Source organism: Phaenicophaeus curvirostris, chromosome 8, assembly GCF_032191515.1.
Source record: "Phaenicophaeus curvirostris isolate KB17595 chromosome 8, BPBGC_Pcur_1.0, whole genome shotgun sequence".
NCBI lineage: Eukaryota > Metazoa > Chordata > Aves > Cuculiformes > Cuculidae > Phaenicophaeus > Phaenicophaeus curvirostris.
In genome coordinates this window covers 1,199,847-1,208,464 of record NC_091399.1, presented here as the reverse complement: position 1 = coordinate 1,208,464, position 8,618 = coordinate 1,199,847, and positions in this window count along the sequence as shown.

The following is an 8,618-nucleotide window of genomic DNA, read 5'->3' as shown; positions in this document are numbered from 1 at the left end:
GCAAAACAAAACAAAACAAAACAAAACAAAACTGGGTTTGTTTGCCTCTGTAAGCAGGTTTTCCTCCATTATTCATAAGGACAAGCTGACTTCCAAGGAGCAGTTACAGTTTCCCCTCCCATTAATGTCCTCCAAAGATCTTCCATCTGGGCTGCTCTCCTTTTCTGACCATCATATAATTTGCTTGTAATGTGCCAGCCCACTAATACTTAACATCTGTCTATAAAGATTTGGGAGAACAGTCCTGGCACAGGATCTGGTCCAAAATTTCAGTGTAACTGAGGGGAAAACATTTTTTGAAAACCCAACAATTAATATAGCAATTCCAATGAGAATTGGGAAACTATTCTGTACTAAAATGGTCTGAGAAGATGTAAAAAAATAGCAATTCAGAGAGATAACAGGGCCTTTTGATTTAGCTCTAAAATCAGTGCAGCAGCACCAGGCTGTCTCTCCTTCCTGAGCTCACTCTCTGCTCCATCCAGCCCTCACCCTCCTCCTGACCCCTTCCCAGAGGGGCTCTCTGCACCCACTTCCTTGGTCAGCACGCTGGGCTATGAAGAGAAACATCTACATGAAAACCTATCCTTGCATTTGGTGGCAAGAAGAAGTGCCCCAAAGTAGGAGAGATGGTGCTCACCCAGCAGCTCATCACCACAGTGTCCCTCAGTAGTGTCCTCCCACGAGTGGGAAGGACAGATCCCACATCCCTCAGCTGCAGGGACCATTACTTCCCTGTTCTCACCCCAGCCAGGTAGGGCAAAGCACTCCTGGAGCCCTAGGTGCACAAAATGGATGGTGATGGTGATGGTGATAGCTTAAGCTAGTGGGATGAGGATGTGCTTGGTGTCCTCTGCTGACCAAGAACAACTCCTCCATGGGGCAGCTGGCTCTCTCTCGCAGATGGATTTCAAAACAGCACATTAATTAAACTGAGTCAGCAGGGACCTGTTGAGGGCACATTTGCCTGGCATTTTTTCATCCCTTTGCCCAAGTCCTCAGGGCTGTGAAACAGCTTTAGTTATAATGCATTTAATAGAGATTTAGTGTGTTATAGAAGCATTAGAATTTATTATTCTAATGACTCTATCGCACATGAATTTTTATAAATGGGAAGTTACTTTAAATTGATGGTACACCAAATTTATAGTTCTCTCAGATTCTCTGAGTGCAGTAAATAAGACCAGTGATGTACAGCACAGCTTGTACACAGCCAGAAGTCTCTAGGTATGGCCACAAGCAGCCAACTAGTAGTCTGTGTGTGCTAAGGCTGTGGACTAAGCCTGAGCTACTGTTTAAAACTGCATAACTAATGGTCAGCAGTACTCATCGAAGAGCCTGCTCCCTGACTTATGAGCACTATGTGCTGCCTCTGACTGCATCTACAGATATGGGCATTCCTACAACTGAAGCCTCTTAAATCTGTGGAAATCAAAGAGACCATTATGAAAAGAATGTAAAAAGTTGGTCATTACCTTCAATCACAGTGAAGAGGTTTAAATGCTTTCCCAAAGTAGAATATTGGTGTATGACAATGGGCAGAAGAAAAATAGCAGATTCAATGGTATAGACTTAACATTCACAATCTGTCTAATCAAAGTAAACTTACCTTTTTATAGGCACATATAAAAGTGTCTGAATTAATATGGTAAAGGGAAAGCAAGCTGTTAACATTGTCAATGGTTACACAGAATAATTACTAGCCTTCAGCAGTCAACAAGTATAAAGCTGCAAACTACTGGGGCTTGAATTACTTGTGCTGTGACTCAGGGAATACCTGGGAGCAACACAAGGCCCAGGGATAAGAGAGCACCTCTACCCACCTTCACGCCACTTCTCTCATAGTGTCTTGAGAATGTGGCTGCAGTTCCAGTTCCCACTCCCAGACCTTCAGTAATACACCTGTTCTCATGAAATGTCTTGTGGCTCCCACAGAAAAGGCTTAGCCAAACCAAAACAGGAGGTGAGGTGCTTGAGGAGTGCCAGACGTGGGGAAAGGAGAGCAGGCTCGCGTGGTCAGGACATGCTGTCCCTTGCAGGCTGTTATTTTTTATTACGTCTGCTAATTTGCTAGACTCATTTTAGAGCTTTGCTCAGTAACATACCACAGACGTCACAACATTCACTTCAGCAAAGCATCAGCTTACAGATGGAGGGGAAGAGAAGGGGGCTGAAGAGATAAAACTACATACTGACAAAACAATAAAAGAAAAATCAATCTTTATGACAGATGAGCAAGTGAGATTTACAGTGTAATCAGAAAGCACAAAGAGATTCATCGTTTGCCAGGAAGGGTATCCAGGCAGCTTTATTCTATAGATGGAAACACAATCGTGCCTGCAGGATCTGTTTGCTTGTTTCTGAGCAAATCTTCCAGCACGTTTTGTTGAAGTGGATAGCTAAAACACAGAGATCTTAGCACTCCATCTGTATTGCTGTGCCTCTCCTTTCACCGAGTGCCTGAACTTCTCAATCTTTTGGCTTTTTTGATGCGATCAGCTGGCAGAGAACACGTAATCACAAAATTGCTGGAGATAAAATACAGCCCCAGAGAAAAAGGCAGTGACACACATTGCCCACTTGCACTGTCAGCACAGCACTTAGAGTAGCCATCACAGCAGATCTGCTCTAAGAATGAGTTTCTCGATACCAAGTGATTGCATTAATTTCTGTTTAGTTTTATATAATGGCCTTTATATATGGTCAAAATGACCAGCAGCTAGAGTTTAAAGAAATACTGATCTTTGAACCGAATACCGTGTAAAGCATAGCACATACTTCAACCTAACCAGTTTAGATCATTTGGCATTTTTTATCTGAAAAGCAAGTATCCCACAACATGACTCTGGTGATTTAATCATCCATTTACTTCAGTGGAAAAAGTATCTTCTTTTTGTCTTCTTTTTTGTCAAGTCTATTCTGTCCTATGATGGCTATCCACTCCTTCTCCTCAATAAAATCAATGACAGTCATTTACAATGGGTAAATCTAACCATTTCTGCATATCCCAACCCATGGAAAGAGTACAAAGCACTTCAAAAGCCTGAGCTTGGGCAGCATAAGTTCACAAGATCTGCTATTAGGCTGGATAAGCTATTGTAGGAAATGTGATTGGATCTTTTCCCAAGGGGATTATTTACTTTTGTTGATGTCTTTTACTTTTTATCATTTTAAACTGAAGTCAAGCAAGGCAGAATGGCACCTCCTGTTGGCTTCTGTATTTTGTTTTGGGGAGATACAGTAGACTGGGCAGGGCTGTCTTCCTAATGATACAACAAATGTTGAATAAATGGAGAAATTAGTTCAGCCACATACTTCAGAATAAGCCCCGAAGACACCCTATCAGGATGTAAGATTTCTTGGAGAGAGGTAGCTATCCCACTTATTACTTAGTGACCTTGGCACTCTCACAGCTGAACATCTTGATGGAATAGGGGCATGAAAGGTTGTGTTCCCTGAGATGAGATCTCCTGCTTAGCTGTAGCGTCCTGTGTGCTTTGGCTTATGGCTTCTTGCTCCACGAGTAATGTTGAATGGGCAGCTTAGGTGTCACTGGCCAGCACCTGGACAAAACCAGAGCAGATCTCCCCATCTCTTCCTGGGGGAAGATCCTTTCTCCTCTGTCTCTCATTTGCTGTCTTGAGATTTCTTCAGCACCTACTGCAGTGTCTCCTACACCTACATTTCACATGCCTTCCTCTCACTCCCAACCCTTAAATCAGGGCCAACAAGAGAATATGACAGTGGAGAACATGAACCAGCTCAAGCTGGGAGTTTTCCTTAGAAGAGTACATCCCTCTAAAAATCAGCATCCATTGTGTGTCCTCCGCCAAGCTACCAGGTTATGGCCAGTGCCCAACTGGGTACCTTTCCTGAGTTCTACAGCTTGCTTTGTCTCCTCAGTCACACAGAAAACAGTGGCATTACAGCCATAACAGCACCTGCAAGTCCCATTTTTTCCATCATACTAAACTATTCTTTATGGCTTTTCATTGTTCTTGTTGTTGCTGTCATGTCTTTTAGGCAAAACTCAGTCAGCTCAAGTTTTGTGGCAAAAGCAGCAGGATCAGAATTAGCAGTGAGATCTGAAAAGATCAGCTTAGATTCAGCCAGGAGGAATACATGATGCAGAAGCTTTTTCCCCGACATCTCCTGAAAGATCTCAGAAGCAGGTTTCAAGAGCAGTCCTGTAGGGAATTTACAAACCCACAGACAAGTCCCCTGGCCACATCCAACTGCAAAACAAGGCACAAGGATAAAACGCAGAGCAGATTGTGACATACACGTAGGTTTGCATAACCTACAGACATATTTTAAAGAGTAACTAATGTAACATACCACAGAAGAACAAGGTAAAGCAGGGACCCAGCAGACTGGTAGTGAGTCTTCCAAACCATTCACCATTTGTCACCAATGCCATCACCAAGGCCAGAGCCTTCCCTCTAATATAATGACACAACAAAACGTGTAGTGCATAGCACTACAATAATGCACAGCATTGCACAAAGGACAAAACTGACTATGATACCTAACGTTATTTACATACTGTAGGGGACCAATTCATCATTCACGCAGGTCTTTGCCATGACAGCAATAAATCAGTTGTCTGATAAAGGCAGCAGCACTGAAAAACTGTATGATCTTTTGCCCAACTGGTTCAGTCAAGAGAATTGCACAGACTGGAATACGCATCTCAAACTCTCAGTTGCTGTCTCCCTTCACTCCTTTGAAGCCCTGGTTAGTGCCAGCAGTGCCACCTTTAGAAAGGGTCAACACAGAAATAAGAGCAGAGAAAACCCGTGGTTTAAGCCGCACTGCAACAAGTAATAATAGATGACTGAACATAATCCCTAATTTTCCTAAGACAGTTTCAAAACAATGAGTTTACCATTTGCAAGCCAAGTCATTTGTTTATGCCCTTTTCTCTTTCATTCTCAGATGACGGGCAACTATGGTTTTATTTTGCACAAAGATGTTTCGCTAATATTCATCCATAATCATCAACAAAATAACTTAATAAATGTAGGCGACTATAATGACAGTAAATGCTGTGTAGGAGGCATAATATATGCTTCATTGTCAGTGCTTGCATGCTGATTTAAATACCCCATTCTGGTCAAATGCTAATACATTCTATGAGCACTTTTCCATAAACAGATTTTTAAAATGTGGTGGGATAAGAAAGTGATATGAATAATATATTGAAATAATCAGATAGGTGTGATTTTAACAACCAGTGTTTTTCTGCACCATCTTGCTTGATATTGGCACTGACATGATCTGCATGAAAACAATATTCAGGATAGTATCACTGCTGGCCTAAATATGGTACACCTGTCAGGCCTAAAGTAGCATCAAACCTCATTTGTAAACAATATGTTCTTTTTAAATAGACTACGGCTCAGCTGGCTGCCCTGGTGGAGCCAGAGTCATGTAGCTCTTCACACTTGAACTTTAGATGAAAAATTAGATGAACTACAAAATACATAGAATTTAAACTGATCCCGAGTATTTAAAGGAGCTTAGAGCTTAGCAGCACTTCTGCCTCAAAAACAGTCTTGCAATTAATGTAAGCCTCTGTGCCAAGCTGCGTTTTGTGTGGTGGATACTACAGCATTGAAGCATGAGACAAGAAAAGCAGCTGCAGTGAAGTAGTTCACGTGGCAGACTAAAACATAGCAGCTGTGAAGACTTTGGTTTTGAACCTTTTATTGGCAGTGAGGAGTCACACTGGGGAAAGACTGGTAGCTTCAGTGGATGTGGAAGTTGAAGTGCCTTCTGGTTGTAGCCTGGAGCCATGCTTCTGCTTGCTTCTGCTTTCCCAAGCCATGCAGCAGTGATGTGGTGGTCTCCACGAATCATATTCAATGGCCAATCTCTTTGAAAGCTCTTACCCTCAAGAAAGAAAACCGTTGTGGGGGGACAGGGCAGGGGTAGTGGATCACCTCACTTCTCCCCAGCCCCTAGAGATGAGTGCAACCAGACACATCTGCCCGGGGCTGAGCGGCCTTGACCCCTCTGAATTTCTGTGGTATGTGTTTCCCATCTTCTTGAAACATAGGCCAATGGCTGATACGCAAACAGGAAAGACAAAATTAAGGCAGAATGCAAAACAATCCAATAATGTTGTTCAAAGGCAAAGGGACCACTCTGCCTTAATTCACCAGGCTGTCTGGTCACACTGTGTTGCGCCAGTATGGACACAGACCTGCAGAGTATCATCTGAAGCGAGAGAGACAAGGTGCAGTACTTGCGAAGACACACACACACACACACACAGAGCCATGCTTCACAAATTTTTCTGCCTGCAGGAACAAACATTGCTTCTCATCAAGAGTCCGCTGGCCACCACTTTCGTAAGGAGGATGTGAAGAGTACTGAAGCTTTGAGTGCCTTCATTTGTCCCATCCACACTTGCCCCAGGCAGGCCTTTAGTGTTAGTGGCTTAGTGAGCGTCGAATGAAAGCTCTGTCAGGACTAATGGTAGTTCTTCCAGCATTATCATTTTCTCTCAAGCCAGAAGAATGCCGGGTGTGGGACTGACAGCCACATGAACCACACCACAGACTGATCAACCGGGTTATTTATTCAGTCCTTTTAGTCAGTGATTGCAAGATAGATTGCTCCTTGTTATAGACTCTGCCTTTTCAATTAAAATATATAAAGCACTGAATTAAGAGTCTATGTATTCCATGTAATCAGACTTGGTTCCTCACACAATAAAAGGCTAGCAGGCTTCGCTTGGTTCAGCCAAACGTTTCTGGATTCCTGTACGGTGTGGTTCTGTGCATCACGGCACAGCATAACAAGATGCCGCAGTGCAGAACAGGGCTAAGTGTGCCCCTTGCTTTTAATAAGCGCTGCTTCATTGCTGATAACTTGTAACTATCGATTATTCCTCTTCCCTGATAGACTTTTGACTTTTCTCTCCTGTTTTACGTTGCAGTAATTGGGAAGCCTAGGGATACAATATCACATAAAGCCCTGAGCAAAAATGCCACCTGTACTAGTGCATCTAGCTTATATTTTAATTACTTTACTAATACAGGGAAGATTTTACAGAGCAGTAAACAGCAGTACCCTGAATAACACCTTGGTTTGGCACCATCTGTTCTTCCTTCTACAAATATTTTTTTTTTTTTGGTGATCCAGAGAAAAAGGCTTAGTACATCATCAAACAAGACAATTTAAAAGAATAAATAAGTCCTGCAACATAAAGCTCAGTATTAAAAAGCCAATCTGACAATAATACCTGAGTGACACTATGTATATTGGAGCGAAAAATAGATTAGAAAATCAAAAGTACATGCAGAGAAATAATGAAAGCATGTTCTTAAGGTGATTTGTTAGGAACTAGGAAGCAGTCCTGGCTTTGTGCTGAGCTGTGAACAGTGAAATTGGAATAAATAAAATAATCTTGCTGCATTAATAACTTGCCTAAAACCACACATATGTGTAATATGCTCACTGTTTCCCAAGCAAGGACCATGATTTTAAGAATGGATTTTGTTTAAAATCTTTATCTATATAGAAAAAGAAATTAGTCAAGGCACAGATCTTGACCCTACAAACATGAAGGGAGAGGAGGGCTCTGCAGTGTCTGCTCCAAGGCCCAGGCATGATGCTCCACAAGGCAGTGTCCTCTTCCAGGGCAAGAGCCAGCCATCCTGTTCTAGAGAGAGGGAAACAAAGGTGATGATAGTACTGGGGATACAATAGGAGCATCATGGAAGACTTTCCTGCAGGGCAAAACTATAAATTAGAACTTTCTACCGTGGGAAACATGATATTGGCACAACTGAGAGAATAACAGGTTTTCATCCATCACTTTTCAAGGAGACCCCTGCCTGTCATACCACAGAGAGCCAAATGGTGTATTAGCAAGCTGTAGCTTCAACAGCTGTCAGTGAGGTTGCTTTATGCAGCAAAAGGACCTGGCTCATTGGTATAAAATAAAATAAAATAAAATAAAATAAAATAAAATAAAATAAAATAAAATAAAATAAAATAAAATAAAATAAAATAAACCCTCTGCCCAAGATCACTTTTAATGTTCTGATGGATTTCCACAGATCACATGGCTAATGCCTAAATAACTGTACTTTGGAGTATTTCAAAGATGCTTACTCTTATTTATAAGATTTTGCTTTACTTCCAAAGTATGCCAGGCTTAATGATGTGTCTTTCTGATATCTTTCAGTCAGAAAAATGAACCAAATGCTAATCTGCTAGATCTAAAACTTAATGTTTCACCAGTAAAATTTAGAAACAGAAAGCAATTCTAGCCAGCGCAGGTCTACTTCTTGGCTGAGAAACTGTGGTCCATCAGAGTCCAGAGACTCAGCTGGGTGCAGAAAACTAGTGAATAATGTGAACTGGAGATGGCCCTGAATTTCCTCATCTGTTTCAGAATTAGTTCTCCTTTCAATCTAACATCAATACTTGAACTCTGATGGGCTGGTTTGCCAATTATCATCAGCGTCCTTTGTGAAGCAACTTATCCAGGCTTTCACAGCTCAGTTACAGGCATGTTTCAGCAGACAGGATGCTTGCTACATTTTTATATCCTGAAAATAAATACATAAAATATGACAAAGTAAGACTTTTATTAGCAACAT